At 42.2% G+C, this 22152-nt stretch overlaps 1 protein-coding gene across 1 annotated transcript in view; it reads left to right on the top strand.

Annotated features, from left to right (window-relative positions):
• pcgf3 (polycomb group ring finger 3) overlaps positions 1-22152 on the top strand; it is an 87572-nt gene that overhangs the window by 116 nt on the left and 65304 nt on the right. The window lies entirely within an intron of this gene.

Below are 22152 nucleotides of genomic sequence, written 5' to 3'. Positions count from 1 at the left end.
GTTAGTTTCGTTTTAAACTCGAAAGGCTACTCGGCGTGCCTCTGCCTTTACGGTATCCGTCGGTGTTTTTACCGTCACGAGCCGTATTGTTCTTCCATGTATGCAGCGTGTCTTTTCCGCTTGGTGGTAGAGAGAGAGAGGGTGCATGCTAGACGTGTTGTTCTGTGCTGTGTGTGTGTGTGTGGTGTATGGCGGCTATGCCGGGCCCTAGCAGCAGTTTGCACACCGGGAATCTTTTTATTTGGAAGGGGGAAAGAAAGTGCATTGTAAGAGCCTGGCTGCATGTGTGCTCGCCGTTCACGTACCCGGCCGGGGGGACGCGTTCCTAGGAACGCTCCTCTAGCCTCGTCTTGTCATAAATAATGGTGGTGGTGGTTCTACCAAGAGCCACTGGAGGACCGATTCTCTCCCATATAGCCTGGAATGTTCTTGAGGAGAAAAGAAAAAAGCCCGGTCCACCCCTCAATAAGTGTGAACCTCTTCTTCCACGAGCTGTCCCAAGTTCAAGAAGAGGGGGTTTGGATCATGGTGGGGGTTCTGGTCGAATCAAGAGAGAGGACAAGGGAAAGTTGATGCATTTTTAGGGTGGATGGTGATGATGTCGCCCCTCTCTCTCGCTTTAGACCGCAGTGAGCTGTGACATTGTGGGGCTTTGGGGGGAAGGAAGGCAGGCAGGCAGGCGAAGAGAGCAACCAACAAGTATATCCACACACTATCCCATAAGGTTAACTGTCCGTTAAGAGTCTAAAGACACGGCATTCTCACGAAGAAAGGTTAGCTCAAAAAGCCGTTCGTATTGTTGAATGTTGATTTGGCCTCGACTGACTCACACGTTTCCAAACGACACTGTCTTGTCTGATGATGCACAGACAGCATCAACTTTTGATGTCAGCGTTCTGGCTTCGCAGATCAAACTCAAGACACCAACTGGGAAGTGGGAACATGCAACTTTGAGTGTGTGTCTGCAGGATCCCGTCCCCCTCCGTTCTGTTGTGTTCTAGCGTTAAGGTCGAGTGAACTACATTGAAAGATCACGTGGACCGTTACCTTAGTCAACCCCCGGTATCCTAAAAAAAAAAAAACGTGTTGCCGCCGCCGCTCGCTCCAGACGACTACTGGATCATATCATATCAGCTGTCTATGGATGTGCGGCTTGTCGTGTACAAGGGGCATTTCTTTGGTTTAGCACTAGGTATCACATGCACTCACAGTCTCACACACAGTCCACAGCCCGTGCGAACATTCTACGCCAAGGTGTTGATTGTCGAAATTATGCGTCCCTTTAAAACTGCCAGGGCTCGACCTACTGCAGGATCCAGAATGTTTAGGGTAGTAGCCTGTTCACAAGATGATAATAACGCATACAAAGGACAGGGATAATAAATGACATCTGTTTAATTATCTCCTATTAGAAATGGACGCGTGTGTGGTCTGATCTTTACTGTCAGTGGGTTAAATACATAGTGTGGAAAATGACCTTTTTATTGGTGTGTTACTTAATATTGTTTGATCAGTTTATTTATACTCTTCTGTGGGATGCTGTTGAAAATTCGTGTTGTGTTCCATATAACTATAGACCTGGCTGTGTGACTGTGTTTTGATTGATTGATTGATTGATTGAATAGTTTATTAGTCACAGTCAGACATTTAGGCTAAAAGGATACTACAAAAAGGTACTGGGGTCTTGTTTCTATTGTGGTCAAACTCTGTCTTTCCTTTAGGCCTACTTCAATAAATGAATGTTAAAGGTGCATCTCCAAGTTTCTAGTAGGGTTGGTTATCTTAGAATCTTAGGATTACTTTTCAGAATTTCAGTCAAGTCTTTGACCAGTCAAATGACCTTTTGATCTACAGATAAAAAGTTGCCTTTTTCTGTCCTCACCTTCTGGTCACAGTATAGCTCCTTTCGGAAACCACTCACTCCACGGCTATGCCGCTCTGAGATGTGGTACTCACTGCATGCCCAAATGAGGTTTCTCCGGGGTAGTTCGCCAGGTTATCAACCGCTCTTACCGTCACCAAGCGTTGTATCCAAAAAGCAATGGTCCTATACCCGTCTCTTGCATCTTTACTTTTTTAGCGGAAAGGGTAATCCAAGCATTGTGTTGAAACAATACTTTAAACACGCTCGTTTTGTCAGCCAGCTCCATGTTTTCCCAGTGAAATGTTACGGAAGCCAGAGAAATGGCAACAGGCTGACAAAAAAACACAGACCGGGCTGACAAAACGAGCGTGTTTAAAGTATTGTTTCAACACAACGCTTGGATTACCGTTTCCGCACAAAAAAAGTAGAGATGCAAGAGACGGGTATAGGACCATTGCTTTTTGGATTTTTAGTGACGGTAAGAGCGGTTGATAACCTGGCGAACTACCCCCGGAGAAACCTCATTTGGGCATGCAGTGATACTTGCTTTGGCAATGTAAACGTATGTTTTCTCATGCCAATAAAGCTCCTTTGAATTGAATTGAATTGAATTGAGTAGGAAGGAACCACATCTCGGAGCGGCATAGCCGTGGAGTGAGTGGTTCCGAAAGGAGCTAGTCACAGTAATGTCACATTTAAATACACGAAGGCTTTGCCTTTGACACAATCATGGTCAGGATATTCTGTTAAGTTTATTCCTAAGAATGTAATTGGTGTACAAGGACTATCCAGTATCCTGCACCACTATTTATTACACAGTTGTCGTTGTCATTATTTATATGAAAATGACATAGAGTCTGCACACTGGTTAAGCTCCATATGTTTATTGCTGGTCAACGTTACAATCTCAATAGATCTTCATCAGGACATCAAGATCTATTGAGATCGAAACGTTGACCAGCAATAAACTTATGGAGCTTAACCAGTGTGCAGACTCTATATGTCCTTCTTGATGATTCTGCTTCTCTGGCACCTGGGCCATGGATGTGCATGCACTACTTTCTTCATTATTTATATAAGACCTATTATCTATTTGTACAGTGCAGATTAACTTTTTGAGCGGTGGTAAACCGCTCCATAGAGTGGCTGTGCGTGTGTCTGTAGCCACCTTTTCCTCAGCGTTTTGCCATAGCAGCCACCTTTTCCTTAGCGTTTTGCCATAGCAATGTGTGTGTGTGTGTGTGTGTGTGTGTGTGTGTGTGTGTGTGTGTGTGTGTGTGTGTGTGTGTGTGTGTGTGTGTGTGTGTGTGTGTGTGTGTGTGTGTGTGTGTGTGTGTGGCCTGTATTACATCACCAATTACATCCTAGACCTATATCATAGTCTGAAGACGTTATGCAAGCACGGCCACCGCTCACTTCACATTGGGTGTGATTTTTTGACTATGTAGGCCTAGTCCTTTTGACATGTTGGCTAAGTAAAGACGAATTAACGCTTCAAGGATTTCTTTTTATCAGTGACGACACAGTGTGCGACAACATGAATCCATCTCAGTGGCATGATATGTAAATATGTTTGTAAATGTAACTGTCAATTTGTAAGCTTAATCACACTCCTCAAGACATTCTTCTGACAATAATTGTGACACTCAAACACTCCATTGAAACAAAATACGAATCTGTTTGCCAGGTTGCAGTAGCTATCTGTAAAAAGGATGGTCCATGCCTGCTCTTCTTGACCTTGCATGTAACTAGCCCTATAACTGCTGTGATATTACATTCATTTGTGCTCCAAATACTGATCTTCGCAGCATTAAAAGTTGCCCTACTGTGTTTCCACTCATAATAATGAATTCCTGCGACTTGGTGTCAGATATTGTCCTCTAGTTTCATATCCATTTGAAAGTCCTAGCTGAGAATGTGTGTTTACTTTGCCACGAGCTGCAGTGCACACAGACAACGGTCACAACGCTCAAAACGGCGATGGGGCCCGAAATGAATGCTAGAGCTAGAATGAACAAATGAAAACTTCCTTTGGGGAGCACACATATACGTATATGGGGCACACGATTTGCAGTTGGGACTAATTACCCACAGCAATCACAACGCACCTGTCATCTTATGTGAACTTTTAAATGGATATGAAGCTAGAGGACAATATCTGACTCCAAGTCGCAGGAATCCATTATTGGGTACTCACGCAGACAGTGCGACAACATTTAAAGCCGCCAAGATCAGTCTGCTACGCCAAGCAGGCATAGAAGCGATCTATGGCTGTGCATTTGGAATACATGTGTACAATATATGTAACATCAAAGCCATTCTAGGGCTAGCTTGTAATGTGATTTCTGGCTTTTTACATGTGTTGCTCTTTTAACTGTCAACATCTTCTAGAATTAACTGGCTCTCAACAGGTTGTTGTAAAATGAAGCGGCTGGACTTGTACACACACACACACACACACACACACACACACACACACACACACACACACACACACATCAAACATACATCCACATTCACTCTCACCTCGCACACACAGTTGGAGCACATCAGAGAACAAAGGAAATTCAGCGAGTCTGATTCTCAGATCCATTGTGGCACGTTCTGGGTTTTGATGGCCTAGTTTGGCCCCAGGGAGAATTAGGCTCACAATAAAGCTATATAGTTATTATGCACATGATCGGCAGGCAGGTGGCCTGGCTGTCTCATTGCCAAATTAACTCCGTGCTGTCGTACCATAGGTTTTTAGACGGGCTTACTTGAATCCTGAAGTGGTGTCTGGCTGGCTGGATAGAGGGATGTTTAATTGATGGTTGTTGGGTATACTCCAGGCACACTTGTCCACTGGGCCAGCTCTAGTGAAGAGGGCTGTGCCAGACAGGAGTGAAGAACAGTGAATAACTGGGCACATCACCATGGTTCTCCTTTTCTGCAAATCACCCAAGTGTTGCTATGTTAAGCCGAGGCCTCATGGAGTATTGTTTGTACTCCTCTACAAACGAACTACAAGACACATCCTGATGTGTCTTGTACTTTAGTTTAGCATGTATGAATACAAACTCTCTCTCAATCAGCTGGTTGACAAAACCAGCTGAGGGGAGGGGGGTAGGGGTGCCATGGCATTGGTCCGGCGACATCCCATTATTCCGATACTGGTGAATGCAAACCTGTTGAATTCTAACCCTAACCTAGTAACCAATGTAGGACTTATGGGCAGTGCCCGAGGGGGTGGTACCTGTTTGTACAGCTCCGTTGTTTAATAAATACTGTAATTATTATTCTGCAGGGGAAATAACAGATGTCAAAGAAGATTCAGGCATACAGGTGAATTGATGCAGGCCTACATAAGTAGAGATAAAAATAACCAATACTCACTTTGTGAAATGTCATTAATTCACGTATGTCACAAAGAAATGGAGCCGGCCTTGCTTGACTTATTGGGGAGATGAGCACAGAGACGGATTGTTAATATGCAACACAATGACTGTATATATACTGTATATTATAGTAATGGAAAATGTTAAAGGGATTGTTTTTATGTTACGCAGAGCTACATTTGAATAAGTCCATGGTCCAGCCCTGTGTCACAATATATTGAGTTGATCAACTAACTAGAGATTATTATTACACTGTAGCTTTTTATTTAGTGTTGTCTGTTCTTTGAGCACTTCATCGTGAGAGATGAAAAGTGGCCAAATTGGCAGGTACTTCTGGTGATCAGTAATAAAGCAGAGAATGTTACTTACCGTCACGTTTAATGATCCCACGAAGCTTATTGGTAAATGAATGTTCGAGGGCCAAATGTTTAATTAATTACATTGCTCGTCTTGTACTGCTGCCCAACTTGCACTATTAAATAGGATAATAAGGGCCACCTCTGGCTTCATGTTGGTCTCACCTCTTAACGTCCTCCTGTTGGGCTTAAGTCCAGGCCACTGTTTGAGATTAAAGGGGCTTTTCTCCCATAATGCATCCTTGTAACTATGTTTTGACCCGCCAGCATTTATTGTAATTGAGTCTCAGACATTTTATTTTCTCTTTTCACAGAGCAATCGATAGTTGTAATAGTGCTGATTTGCATTCCTAAAAAGCCCAAGTCACCGGATTAAGTATATAAAGGATTGGGAACACTTCATGGAATAGGTGCCCAGCCCGTCCAATGACATAAGACTATAAGAGAGGATTAAGTCAGCCAGAATAAATCTTATTCTGACAGTCTTGTTCTTAGCAATCTTGTTCCTCTTAGCAGCAGGTATTCTGAAGTATGGCACTTTGGACCCACACAAAACTTGAAAGCTACTAGAATTCAGGCTGAAATCCACCAAGTCCTAAGTTTTGCTAAGTTTGATATATTTATTATGTGCATATTATGCACATAATGGGCATAGTGGTCCGATCTGTGGCTCTCGTTATACTGTATATGGGCGTATCGACTATCGAGTTTGTTTATGGTTATGTATAAGTCGTTGTAGTGACACATGCCTATACTGTATATATGGACGTATCGTTTTTGTTTATGGTTACAGGGTTTCCTGCAGGAAAAAGTCTTGACCAGGGGGGGATCTCAATTTTTTATATTAATTCTTATTTTTGCCCTATAAAAAACACATGAATGTGCCCATGATGACGGAAAACACAACTACATGCTATCATTCACATTTATTCAACATTGAATAACTACGTTTTTCACAGGACAGTGTAACTTGTTTTTTTCCCCCAGGTTAATCAACCAGCACTCGTGCCATATAAATAGAAGTCTACAGCACAGTAAAAAAAAAGAAACATTGGTGTAAAGTAACTAAGTAGATTTACTTAAGTACTGTACTTATACTGTACAAAGGAGATTTTCAGGTATTTGCACTTTACTTGAGTATTTCCTGCATTCAGGAGATACCAGCCCTTATGTTTTCTTCAAATGTAAACAAACATGGCTGCCATGTTTGAAAGATAGGGTTGGTATGGGGGTTAAACATGCAATTTCGCGATCGCGATCATGCCTAGTACATTGTTGGAGGTCCAAAAAAATTTTTGGAGAAGAAAAAACATTTTTGAATTTTTTTTTTTTTTTTTTTTTTTTTTTTTTTAATACCCTTGGGGGGGCGGGGGGGTTTTCAGGCCGGGCGGGGCGCCTGGCCTGTAAAGTGCTGCAGGAAACCCTGGGTTATATAGTGACGTGGCTGTGGTCAATATAGAACTAGAAAAGATGCAATTGGAAATCACAAGTGTGTAGGGCTGTCACGATATGACATTTTACATGACGATTAATTGTCACTCAAATAATTGGCGATTAACAATTTAATTGTGTATTTGTCGTTGATAATTACATTTCTGTTTGGCTTTTAGGCTTTGAAGTTGCATATGGTAGATATGACACATAACCTAAATATACAAAGAAATTACTGACATATTTGACAACTTACTACTTAAAAAATAACATTGATAGTGGAAATAGCCGATCTACAAGCTAACAACGCGTCGCAATGCGACGCGTTGTGAGCTTGTAGATCTGCTATTTCCACTATTTCTGACATTTTTAAACATTCACGATTATGACGATTATGACAAAATAATTGCGATAATGTCAAATAATCACGATTAGACAATTATGTAATAATTGTGACAGCCCTACAAGTGTGGTTGCTGACGTTTGCTGACGTGACTATATTCTACAGTAAGCTAACTGTCATGTGAAGCTCGACAAATTGATTCCCTATTGATTCCCACTCCCAATCAATTCCGTCTTGCCATTTATGTTATATATTGTGACAGTGTGTGAAGCATGACCAAAAGCTTCACTTTGACGTTTGTGCAAAAGTTTACAAAAAGCACGATCACTTTGCTGGCAAAACATTGTCTGACCGAATACAATAGTGTGTTGTTGTCTTACTTGCCTATACCACACTAATTAACTGGATTGACATCGAATTTGCTGTGGAAAGGATGGGGAGGGGAGATAGCTTTTATTGTCATGGCGGCACGGGGGGGCTGTGGAGTCTCAAGGCTCTCTTGACAATATACACATAATGTACACTGGGTGAGCCGGGGTTGAACCTTAACTTTACCTATTCTGCTAGGCCTCCCCTTCATTTACGCTTGCGATCCATGGGAGAGTGTTGTTTTTTTCAGGTCTTTCAGTCCGAGTGTATCAAAAAAGCAACTGGGTTAAGCACCGTTGGTCCGACCAGTTTAACATTCACCAGGTTAGCATTCACCAGCGTCTGACTCTGCAGGTTAGCATTTCACCAGGTTAGCATTCACCAGCGTTAGTTTTACTTAGGTTAGGCGGATTAGGGTTAAGGTTAGGTTTAGATTTAGGTGTAGCTCCATCCCCCCGACTTTCATCACCTCTGCGCAGCCAATCACAAGCTTCCGCTGCCTTAACCGAGTTGCTTTTGTGATACACTCGGACTGAACGACCTGCAAAAAACACTCTCCCTGTGATCCGTAGTCCCCAGAGGACGACCCCTACTGATTTTGGTGACCCCTTGGCCTTTCTTTCCCCTTGCGCCACCCTAAGGCCAAAGCATATTTCTAAATCTAATGGGCGGATTAAAGGTTGAAACTCACTGATTTTGCTTACCACAGGGCCTTCCCTCACATATCTCTTTCAGGGAATAGGCAATATAAATGAAATATGTTTAAAATGGCCTTTCCAGAGGTGCAGTGTCAGCCGTCACGGTCTTGTTATACTTAGACCTTGTGTGTCCCATTTCTGTTTAGCAAGGGTCTCTCTTCTTCTTTCACCAACACTGCCCCTCGTCTCTCCTCCCGTGTCCCCTCACTACACAGAATAACTAATCCTCAGTGTACACTGAGACTGAGAGTCTGTAACGCAGTGGTTCTCAACCTGTGGGTCGGGACCCCAAGGGGGGTCCCCAAATTCTTTTTGGGGGTCCCCAGATGGTTAACTTCATGTGCAATATTGTTTTCTTAACATTCACCAGGGGGTATTGAGAAAACAATATTGCACATGAAGTTAACCATCTGGGGACCCCCAAAAAGAATTTGGGGACCCCCCTTGGGGTCCCGACCCACAGGTTGAGAACAGTAAACAAACCAACATAAAGTTTGAGTGTAGAGAGGTTATCTGCACATTTCTAAAATGACAATCTAAGGACTTTTTAATACCTCTAAAATGACAAATAAAAAATTGGCCAAATTGTCAACTATTAGAGGCAGAAATTGTGAAAATAGCAGATCTACATGCTCACAACGCCTCGCAATGCGAGGCGTTGTGAGCATGTAGATCTGCTATTTTCACAATAGAACCGTGATATACAAAATGTAATGCCTCAAATGCGAGGCGTTGTGAGCATGTAGATCTGCTATTTTCACAATAGAACTGTGATATACAAAATGTAATGCCTCAACTCTTAGTGCTCGTCAGGGTGGGGGGGGGTCCCAAGTTAAAACATGATTATTTTGGGGGTCGCGGCCTGAAAAGGTTGAGGACCACTGCTGTAACGGAACCCATTTGCACACTCTCAGAGTTAAATGAACACTCCGGATTATACATGCTTCCCCAGCGCCTTTCTCTTCCCTCCTCCATCCATGAAGCCCTCCCGTTATCGCTCTGCTGTAACCATTTTAAAGTGAAATGACCTCTAGCGACCTTCCCTGTACCAGAGTATCCACCAGTACTATAGGTGTTAAAGAGGGGTCAGGGTCCTGGGCCTCTGGGTCTATCTGCTCCCCCCTCCCTGGGTCACTGATGTGGCATAACCCAGGAGGTCATTAGGCCAAGAGGCTTTGCAAGGGGCCACACTACTTGGGCCCTCACTAGCTGTGGTGGAGGAGTGACATTTTGCCTTGATGACAGGTGGAATTCAGAATCAATAAGGCATTGAGTCATTGAGGTCTTTTATGAAGTGGGTGACAGTCAAGAGTGAAGGTTAACTAGTTGCCATTTCAAATTCCTTATAGGAATCAAAATCAATGTCATTTAATAATGATAATAAACGTGTATTGGTATTCGGTAAGATTAGAACATGACAAACCAGCTTGCAATGGATAGAAGCAGTCTTTCAATGGAGAGGTGTTGCACTGAACTGCACTGAACTGATCGGGGGAATGTTTTCTTAAAGGTGATACACCATGCATTTAAAAAGTATTTATGTCATATTGTTTATGTCCCAACAATGTTTTTCAAAAGGTTTGAGGCTAAATTACCACTCCTGAATAGAGAGCCTCTCTCATTTTTGAATGGCTCTCAGAGCATTTCAGCTGCAGTACCACCTTTGGCCTGAACTGCGCCACCCCCCCACAAAATCTTTTTGAAAAACATTTTTTTTGAAAAAAAACTTTTTTTAGATTTTTTTTTATGATGACGTCACAATCGGCAGATGACGTCACAATCGGCAGCAAATCTGGACAGCCTGTTTTGAGAACCCGTGGGATACTTTTAACCTTCGCCTTCTCAAAACCAGAGAAAGACACAACGGTCTGAAATGGGACTTTGTGAGTATAGAAGGTGCTAGTGGGACCCCAAAAAAAGGTTTTAAAATAGGAAAAGTGAAATTTCATGGTGTATCATCTTTAAGCTAATATGAAATCGTCACTGTCGGGTGGAAAACTTGTATGTCCAAAAGCGTATTTCAGGAAATGGAACACAAACCTTCAGAAATAGTGAAAATAGCTACAAGCTCACAACGCGTTGCGAGCTTGTCGATTTTGTTTTTCGCTTGACACTCTTGTATAATGTCACTTAACGGCTTCTTTGTCGTACAATTTGTAGTTACGACGAGGCAATCTGATTGGTTGAAATACCGTAGCTATTTACCATGATTATCGGCACTTAACTCTTTCCATGCCACTGAGGTAGATTGACGAGAATCATTGAATCGCCGTCAGTGCCAATGGCGGCTTTTGACGAGAATATATTTTTTTAAAGATGTCAAAATGACCTGAGATCAGAGAGATGCTTTTCTCTGTTTGTGTGTTGGCTCCCTCGTTTAGCTGATTGAGAAAATGTGTGTCCATTCTAGTGGATGGACACTTTTTTTGATTCATTCAGCTCTATCTCTGGAACCATTTGTCTGATTGACAAAATTATTTTTGCCACTGAATCAACAACTGTGTCTGTTTCTGTGGGAATCTAAAAAAAAAAATCATTTTTTTTCATTGCATAGTGTAAGTGCAGTTTTGTCAGCTCCAAATAAACTCAATCAAAACTCACTGATGCACCCAGACTTGGCTATACGCAGGCATTAAGAAGAACATTGTCCACAGGTTGAACTTGGTTTGCATAGTTTACTTGACTTCATATCGACAGTGCATTAGTACAAACAGCTTTTTCCCTGGCCTGGACTGGTATTGTTCTCTTTGGCTCTGGTAGAAACCATTTTGTCCACCCAGGTGCATACCATCTCCCCAACAACAGGCCTACTTATGCCCTTGCAGCATAATCAGTGATCAGCCAGGCCTGGGGAGAGGCGTGCCCTTGGTGTCCAAATCATTCCAATTATCAATTAACTAATAAACTAATACAACTCAATAGTGCCAAATATACCAAATAATCAAAAATATAATAATGACAATAATAACAATAATCTAACAAATGAACCCAGTGCTATGGCTTTTACACTCCCCCCCAATTGGGAATTATATGACCAATTACAACAAACAAGTATAAGAAGCCATAAACAAGAAAACATTAATCAAGGTATGTAGTATGTGTAGAGTAATTAATCTTGAATGAATCTTCTTTTCACTGTAAAAGAAAGAAAAAAGAGATAGCTGGAGAAGAGAAAAAGGTAAAAAGTTCCATCTAGTCAGCAGGGGTGGCTCAGGTCTTTCACCAGTCTGCTAAAGGCTTGACATAGCCCTCAAGCCACCACAGAAAGGAAGGCAAGTGTATGCCCCTTTCTTCTGGCACATCATCTTTCTCCTTGTCTTTCCACTTCTGCTTCTGCTCCACATCTTCACTCTTCTCCTGGGCACGCTGCTTTGTGTTCTTTTTCTGTCGGTTCCTGCGATGGCGGCCTTTCTCTTTTTTGGACACCTGTCCATATCCATCTTCATGGTCAGGTGTGACGTCGTCAGACGAGGAGCCACCTGTCTCCACAGTCATCTCACCGTCGTCCTCTTCGGTTTCGGATGGGACATAGCCTACAGCCGAGGAGCCCCCTTTCTCCACAGCCATCTCACCATCGTCTTTGTCCTCTTCTACAGGGTTGGTCAGCTGTTCCAGATTGATCTCTTTCAGCTGCATACTGTTTTCCAGAGCCTGGGGGTTCTTCGGCCCGGACTCTGAGACATTCACCTCCTCTCCATGCCATGTCTCACCATCCTCCAAGACACCTGCCTCCTCTCCCTGCGAAGTCTCTCCGTTGTCCTCTACTGGAGCAATCTTTTCTTCCACCACAACATTTGTGGCAAAACTTCCTGTGCACTCCCCCAGACCCTGTATCTGGTTTGGAACTTCACCTCCATTTGCAGAAGCAGGTGGTGTGTCGTCCTGAATGTTAGCGAAGTATCTTTTCACGATTTCGTCAATTACTTCTGGACTGAGCTCTGGAGGGTCATCGTCTGGGTCTGACCACCAGTCTGACATCGTACCCACTTAACTTAAAGTGCGGTGCAGCTCATGGGATCCAGTGCAAAACAAACGATCAAAAATAAACTGTTGTGGCAGTGGCTCAACAACAGTCATGTGTCACTGATAAAAGTCCGGCAGTGACAATACAAAACAATAATAACGGACGACAATGCAGCAATTACGTGTCACCAATAAAAGTTCAGCATTGACAAAACACGAATAATAAAATAGCTCAAAATAGTTATGCTGTTTTCCTATACAGCTCTATTCAGTGTTTGTACACATACCAAGCTGCATTTGTGTCTTTGTTGCAAAGCACAGTGATCACACTCCTATAGTGTCACCGAGTTGTTTAATATTCCTTGAGTCCTCTCCTCTTGTCCACGATCTCCAGTTCGTTAGGACAATGGTTTCTACTTTGTAAGTGCAGTTTTGTCAGCTCCAAATAAACTCAATCAAAACTCACTGATGCACCCAGACTTGGCTATACGCAGGCATTAAGAAGAACATTGTCCACAGGTTGAACTTGGTTTGCATAGTTTACTTGACTTCATATCGACAGTGCATTAGTACAAACAGCTTTTTCCCTGGCCTGGACTGGTATTGTTCTCTTTGGCTCTGGTAGAAACCATTTTGTCCACCCAGGTGCATACCATCTCCCCAACAACAGGCCTACTTATGCCCTTGCAGCATAATCAGTGATCAGCCAGGCCTGGGGAGAGGCGTGCCCTTGGTGTCCAAATCATTCCAATTATCAATTAACTAATAAACTAATACAACTCAATAGTGCCAAATATACCAAATAATCAAAAATATAATAATGACAATAATAACAATAATCTAACAAATGAACCCAGTGCTATGGCTTTTACACATAGTAAAGAAAAACATACAAAATCCTGGCACAGCTACCTTGGGGCCATTTTGGCCCTGGCATGGAAAGTGTTAAGCCCTGCCTACGGAACTCGCCTGTCGGCTCGTTCTGCAGCAAGGCTGGCGGGCTGATAATCACGATAAAGCACACCCTCTTGTATAATATCGCTTAAGAAAAACATAAAAAGTTGAAATCTAGAGGTACAAGGTTTCTGCCCAACAGCGACAAAATGTTAGTTCCTAATATCTTAGTGATGTCCTTGTCAAGGTGTTCCACCCTGAACGTGGCACTTAAGCTGGCAGTATAGTTCAAACAAAATCAAATTTGGTATGTTTGCACAGGCTGTTGAACCGCTGTCAAACAAGGCGCTGCAAGCAAATGCCATTACACTCACTGTGACTTGATATCTGAGCTCGTATTTATCATCCTTAATCACATTATGATCTCAGAATCACTCCTAGGAATCGTGCTAAAGTTTAAGACTAAATACACTCTTATAAATCAACCTACAATCAACCGAAAGTGTATTGAAACCGACATTTAGAACCTCTCGCAGACGTAATTTAGCTGTCGGTTAATTCGGTTAATGATTTCTTTTCTCCAATGCATGAGTTCATGAACTGTTCCCATGTCGTCATGTTGAGAGTTATGTCATTTAATTCATTCACTGGTGCACAGAGTCAGGCTGGGAAAAACTGGGACATTCTTCTCCGTTTCTCTCTGGTACAAAGCTGTGTCGCTTGCCAAAATGAACAGATCTACAATCTGTCAGTCACTGTGCCGCATTGCACTGGGTTTTTAGCATGTAGATCTAGTCAGTGTGACCTAGAAATGTCATCATCAAATCTCCGACCTTGATGTAAGATATAATATAACTACTAGAACTAGCGTGACGAGCCTATTCTGGGGTGAACATTCGCTGAAAATAGCCGATCTATAAGCTCACAATGTGTCGCATACCGTCACATTTACAACGCACTCACTGTAAACCTTTAGATTGTTTAAGGCGAAGAGATTTGATGTAGACTTGGCATTCTACATTGTAGAGGGAAAAACTATGGTATCTAGTAGTATAGAGCCCTGCGAAAAAGGGAACTTTTGTTGTTGTTTTGTTTTCCCCAAATGCTCTTTTCCACAACAAAATGTAGGCTGGGTACCAACCTGCTATGCTACGTTCTGTGGATTGGTTTTGTCACTTCGCTTCTCAGTCTGGCCAGGCTATCTCCAAGGTAGGCGGGACATAGAAAACGAGTGGAAACACTTCCGATTGGTCTGTGGTGCGGGGTGGGACAAATACACCAGTGTGTATTGGCTGGCTGATGGTTTAGCTACCCTAACCCTACTCTGATTCATTGGACCAACATCCAATCAGCAACGACGTCGCCTACGTAACAGGTGACGTTCGGAAATACGAGTCAACTGGAGGGCTTGCCAGACTGAGACAAAACACATCCACAGAAGGTAGCGTAGCAGGCTGGTACCCAGGCTAAACCAAATGAGGCTGCACCACGCTGTTCCATGACAGAGTATGAATTGTTATCGTTTGTGTTTCCATTAGCAGAGGACCTGGAATCAGGAGTAGGACGCCTAAAAAGCGAAGTGTGAAGTAACTAAGTATATTTTAAGTACTGTACTTTGAGGTACTTTTACTTTATTGGATTATTTCCAATTTTCAATACTTTTACTTCTACTCCACTACATCTCAGATCCAAATATTGTACTTTTACTCCACTACATTTATTTGAAAACTTTAGTAACTAGTTACTTTGCGGGTATAAATTATAATATAATGTTATAAAACGTACATAACCACTTTAGCCCTATTTTATACCTAGGCTTCTTGAAAATCGCCGATCTACAAGCTCATAACGTGTCACGAGCTTGTTGATCTGCTATTTTTGTACTTTTACTCAAGTACATTTTGAACCGAATCCATTTTATGCCCATGTATTTGCCCATATATGGAGGAAGACAGCCCATATCTGTGTGGCTGGTTCAGACAGGGATCTCCATGTATGGGCATAAAAGGGATTCGTTGTATGTACCGGGTGTCAGATGTGATAGACGTCATAGGATTTTCACATGTTTGGGGTCTCACAGCATATCTCCATATAGAGTACATGGTTCTCCATATATGGGTAACTGGTCCGATATACACACTGACCAGACGGCCATGGCATGGTGCGACCTCGCCCTCGCTTGTCGCCCTGAGGCGTCTTACTAGTGTTATTCGATTTGACATGGACACCACAAACATATTGGATGAACCCGGTGCGTTGTTTTTCAACGCAGAATAACACTAATCTAAATCCCAATCATTGTACAAAGAAAGTCATGATTAACAAAAAAAAATCAGACTAAATACATTAATCTATACTATAATTTTGCGAATGTCTGTCTGTCTGTCTGTCTGTCTGTCTGTCTGTCTGAGTGTCTGTCTGTCCTCAGTGGCTGGAGCAATTGATCTGAAATCGCATCACCATTAGCATATGAACACACCTGACATAACTGTGAAGCCCGTTTGTCACTTTCACAAATCATATGCTGTATATTAGCATTTTATGGTGTAACTACTATCTATTCTGCATCTAGCATGAGGCATATCTATTCTGCATCTAGCATGGGGCAACATGTTTAACCAGCTCTGTGTGTGTGTGTGCGCGTGTGTGTGTGTGTGTGTGTGTGTGGGGGGAGGGGGGGGTGTGTGTGGGTGGGTGGGTGGGGGGGGGGGGGGGGTGTTGGCTGGCCCTCTTTCAGATGTTGTCATGTAGATCGGTACACAGTATCTCTGTAGCCTTTAAACGAAACAGGTCTTTCTTACATTGATGCTCCTACATATTATCATGCAAGCACCAGAAAGTTACTTTCCATCCCTCATATACTGTGTGCACAGTGCACACCCCATAACCCACACACTGCACATCATTTCGGAGCTCATATCTTTGAACGGGTAAGGACTAGTTTGTACAAAAGTACACTTTGCATACTGAATACAGTCAAGATGATAGTAATGTTGAACTACAGCCGTGTCTTGTTAGTCGATCGCAGATGTAATTTTCTCAAGTGGATAACATTGTTTTTCAATGGTTCTCCAAATATACCAAGTGAAGCCTTCACAGTAAAATCTACTAATCTGTTTATTTTTTGTACTTCCGAAATGTAATGACCAAATGGACCTGGCATTTGGTTAAACATTTTGTACATTCTCAGAGTCAAACACTGGTTTCCTGTAAATGCTCAGTACGCTGTACTTTCCACAACAAAGACATGCATGTTAGGGACATGATCAACCACCAGGCAACCTATAGTCATACTACCATGAATTAGTGTTGCTGCATTTACAGCTCAGTGGCTTCTGTGGGTGTTTCATAGGGCTTTCCTCCTGAGGTACATGATAAGCAAGTAGGGCTGTCACAATTATTACATAATCGTCTAATTGCAATTATTTGACATAATCGCGATTATTTTTCATAATCGTCATAATCGTTTCCAAGTTGAAAAATGTTCATACGTTTTTTTAAAGTAAAAAATAGTGGAAATAGCAGATCTACAAGCTCACAATGCGTCGCATCTAACAATGTTCTTTTTTAAGTATAAAGTTGTCAAATATGTCAGTAATTTCGTTGTATATTTAGGTTATGTGTAATATCTACCATGTGCAACTTCAAAGCCTAAAAGCCAAACAGAAATGTAATTGTCAACGACAAAAACACAATTAAATCGTTAATCGCAATTATTTGAGAGAAAATGTATCGTCATGTAAAATGTCATTATCGTGACAGCCCTATAAGCAAGCATTATAGAGGGGCTGCTTGAGTCTTGTAAATTGTTTTATGGCCATAAACTATATGAAACAACCCGTTCACGCTCATATTTTTGCAGGAGAATATTTGGCTGTCCACACTGAGCAATTGTATTGAAATTCAGATGGTTAGTCAATTAAAATACTAAATGCAGATGTGGATGCCACTCATGCCAGGAGAAAAATCTATATATTACCCAGCCTTACACCAGCTGGGGCTGGAACTGGAAGTGAAGCTCATTATAATGTTCCTTTTGGCCAAGGTCCCTGTCATGTAGGCTAGTCCCACTTCAAATAAAGCAGGATTGTTTAAAACCGCATTGACACTTTTCTCCACTCATTGTCTGTGTGCTCTGGGGCCCCTCGTGCTCGTCTCAATGTCCCTGGTACTCCCAGGCGAATGGAAACACATGGAGCTCACTGCTGCAGCAATACATGTTTGCCATTGATTGCATGATTGAAGTGGTAATAGAATATAGAATTGCAAATGAATAAGATTTAGTCTAAAAGCCCATCAAGTGACCCCTGGAGGTAGCCTAGTTCCAGACCCTGAATCGCTAGCCACACCACTTTAATTTTTTGGTTTCAGGTCTAGAATCGCTCTCATTGAGGAGGCCTGCCTCGGTTGAAAATCCGATCGGCGAATCAGCGTCGTGAATCAGCGTCTTGTGATCAGCGTGGGTGGGGGTTTCCCAGAACTCATGTGTGTTTCCAAGTACACCAGCACCGCCGCCGTACCGTACCGCGCATCGTGTCGCGCTAAAATGCGGTAAATTGCGCTAAAATTGTGAAACACCAGTAGCAGGCATGTTATGTTGTGTTTGATTACTAGTTCGTAGTGCTCCTATTCTGACTGTTTCTTTGGTTAGCAAGTAGCACTAGCAAGCAACAGGCTAGCCACTAGCCAGCCAGTCATGTGTTTTGGTCGGTGAACCAATCGCTGAAGACTGCCTCTTTTTGGCAACGCCCATCCCTGCAATCGCCCTGGGGGGAAGCGAGTTCAGACTGAATAATGAAGTGAAACGAAATGTCAATTCAGGCTGAGTGTCAGGCTACCCTGGAGGCTGTGCTGCTCCTAACTAGGGATGGGACATATGACATTTTCACATCACGATTATTGTGACAAAAGAAATCGCGATTTACGATATCGCGATAATCAAAATCCATTATGCCGGGGTGGAACATTCGGCAAAAAATAGCAGATCTACAAGTCGCGTTGCGACACGTTGTGAGTTTGAAGATCGGCTATATTGGCAAAGACATTTGATAAAGTGTGAAAAAAAGACTAGGGTTTAAGTGGTTCCGGATATTATGCAGCTCGGCAAATAAAAGGTGAATTGATCCCAGTGCATGACGGAGGACGATATCACGTTAAATTAAATCTCCACGATACGATTATCGTGAGTGTTTTTTTAACACGATAAACGATAATATCGCGTATCGTCCCGTCCAACTAAACCAAAGTTGTTTGTACTGACCATAGTTGCCATCCATGGAGCATTAGCCTACCTTCTCAATAAAAGGCTTTTGGCGTAAGAGTGGTCAGTTGGGTTCACCATCAATCTGCCGATTAGAATATGATGATTTTCCAGTGAGATACTTGTTGCACTAACTAGCATTGACTGTTACGGTCTCTTTTTGTAAGTCACTTTATGTATATATACTTATATATTATTCGCCCCCTTGATGCACCTTTTCTTTATTGGTACTGTACTGCTCTTTTTTTTTCTTTTACTCTTATCTATCTTTTGTCTTACTTCTCTGTAACTTTGTAAATACTGTATACTGCTATGCTACAACTGGACAACTGAATTTCCCCCTTGGGATAATAAAGGTATCTATCTATCTATCTTGTGCAAAGCTGACATGTCAAGTCCATGAGGTCACACAAGGGATTAGGGGTCATCCTCTGAGGAGCAGGAATATTGAGATATCTTCTGTGCAAAGTGGAACTGTTGGCCTAAAGGTGGTGCGAAAGTCCATGTGTAGGCCTGTCACTACTATCACTACATAATCATAATAATAATTACATAATAATAATGTATTATTATGTCATTAATACTATTATTTTTTGAAAACCACTTTGAACCTGACATGCCTATTTTGGGCATATTATTTTAGGAAAAACTTTCAAAGACATAATATATATATATATATATATATATATATATATATATATATATATATATATATATATATATATAGCAGATCTACAAGCTCACATTGAATCATGATGTTACACATTGTGATGTTGTAGATGGGCTAATCAATTACAATTAAAAATGTCTCATCAATTCATTGATATATATACTAGACTAGAGGTTCTGTATTTGTCTAAAGATATGGCCATATATGGAGATATCTTTATACCTTAGGTCAGTCTAGGGCTGTCCTCGACGCAGGATTTATCAAGTCGATTCGAGTCGCGGGGGTTAATCTGACGCGTCGACGAATCGTTTATGTAAAAAAAAAAAGAAAAAAAAAGTGGTGCTTTAAGCTTTTAAACCACGTCAACGTAATACAATAAAACAGCAATATGTTTTAAGCCTTTAAAGTGAATTAGATCCATGAACTACCGTGCATATTGAGACATGATAGCGGTGGACACTGGACATTAATGACGATAAGATTGCGTCCAGCCGTGCGTAATTTGCCGTGCGTAATTGTGAATTGTGGAGCAGAGTAGAACAACGGAGGAGAGAATAATGCATCTCTTTGACAGCATGTCGTGTATTATTTCCACAAGTTGTATTTTCTCAGAGCACCGCTGCTGTATCAAAAGAGCTATGTTGCCGATCTGGTGCGAGATAATAAAAAGAAAACAGTTCGCCCGTCGCTATTCCTCAGCCTGAGTCCAACCACCACACACCCACGGCAGTGAAAGTGAAAGCGCATCGCGCTGGCTCTGCTCGTCTGCTGCTTCTTTTGCCAGCTCTCAAGTAGAATAACAACTCGTCGACGCATTTCCTTTCCAAGCGGTTAACTTCAAAATAAGAGCTCCCTGTTATATGATCAAGGCAACTTTCAAGTCACGTGAACTGATTTTATTTTTAAGTCTAGTAGTAGGAAGTATGGACTCAATAAGAATTACATGACAGTCACAGTCCAGCGCTCTCATACCGCACCACAGTATACTGGTGTGATAAAAAAAATTATATATTTTTGACGGCTCGACTCAAACAATTGGCGTCGATTCCGGGGGCTTAAAACGACGCGTCGATTCGTCGATTTTTAGAGGACAGGCCTAGGTCAGTCCTACTCATATCTCCGCCACCGTTGCCCCTATCCATGCCAAACTTTGCACACACACTCCTTGGCTGCCAAACCACAACCTCCACCCCCCATGTCTCACATAGCCCTCTTCTAGCGCCACCATGAGGCAGATTCTTGCAAAACACATTTTTGGATACTGCTCCTACAGATTTTGCCCTAAAATCACGCAAAGCAGTACACAGTACGTCTACATGTGACCTGACGGACGCTTTTATCTCCCGATTAGGGAGTCTTACTGCTTATGGCTGAGTCAGTTTACTGCTTATGGCTGAGTCAGTGTGCTGTGACATGAGTGTGACCGTTCGGGGCGGCCAAGCGGAAGGCCCGGTTGCCCATGGTACGTAGGTTGGCTATATATAAAACACTGTGCTTCTCTATTATTCAAATACTGAACAAAGTTAAACTAGAAATTATCAGCCCTAAATGTGATGATGAAAAAATACATGTACAGGTTTGATTCAACTCTTCTCTCCTTTTAGTTTCTTCAAAATGTTGTGGATATAGTGCAAGTACCTTTTTTGGTAACGCTTCCATTGAGTGATATCAAGGTGATGTGAAAACACTGCAGACTGTTCGAGAATTGTAATTAGAGTTAGAGTCTTAGTCATTTTCAGTGGTGCTATCATGAAGCAGTGAGTACGAAACTATTGTAACGATGAGGCTGATGTAGAGGATGGATGTTCAATGTATGGAGTCTCCAGTGGTTTATTGGTGAGAATAGTGACAATGATGGGCGCCTAGTGTAAATACACAGTGTTGGCTTGATGGTCCTGCTATGGCGCCAAGAGAGCTCAATAGCAAGCACACCCAGCCTTGTCATGAACTAGCCTTTAGAAACATCATATTAGGGGTTAATATGCCAGTGTGTCACCAAGACCATGGACATTTGTTATTATAGCCGGCAAAATCCTGAAGCAATATCTTTTGAACCTTGAAAAAATTAAGTATATCGTGCTCCAATCAATTGTGTGAACTCTAACAGTTTTCAGTAGAATGGGAAGTTAGAGAGAGAGGGAGAGAACAACATGTCTAGACAGATTCTGTCAGAGCCTTCGAAGCTTATCTCCTTTTGTCTTGTAACCGACCATTTGGGGTTCTTTCCAGTGTGTTCTGTGCTGCTTGCTTGGGTCTGACTGCAGGCTGTGTACTCATCTATACTATAATTTTGCGAATGTCTGTCTGAGTGAGTGAGTGAGTGTCTGTCTGTCTGTATGAAACAGCGTTTCTCCTCGGTGGCTGGAGTTGATCTGAAATCGCATCACCATCAGCATATGAACACACCTGACATAACTGTGAAGCCCGTTTGTCACTTTCACAAATCGTATGCTGTATATTAGCATTTTTATGGTGTATCTATATCTATTTAGCCTACAGTACCTTTTGTGACCACACATGTTAAGGGAGGGGCGCTGTTGTTCAGGCCATGCACAATCACACACAAACCCACACACACACACACACACACACACACACACACACACACACGGGGGGGGGGGGGTGCCCTGTTACAGATGTTGTCCAAAAATCATGCAGATCGGTACACAGTATCTCTGTAGCCGTTAAATGGAACGGGTATTTCTTACATTGATGCTCCTACATATTAGCATGCAAGCACCAGTTAAAGTTACTTTCCATCCCTCATATACTGTGTGCACAGTGTACATCCCATAACCCACACACTGCACATCATTTCGGAGCTCATATCTTTGAACGGGTAAGGGCTAGTTTGATTAATTCTCCTTTTGCCAGGTTGTGTAGTGCCCGTTCTATCTGCCTGGGCAGGACCACAGTTTGGAAGATAA

Source organism: Nannobrachium achirus (assembly GCF_963921795.1).
Source record: "Nannobrachium achirus genome assembly, chromosome: 17".
NCBI classification, from domain to species: Eukaryota; Metazoa; Chordata; class Actinopteri; order Myctophiformes; family Myctophidae; genus Nannobrachium; species Nannobrachium achirus.
Note: the sequence above shows the minus strand (reverse complement) of the source record. Positions and strands in the feature narration are given on the sequence as shown.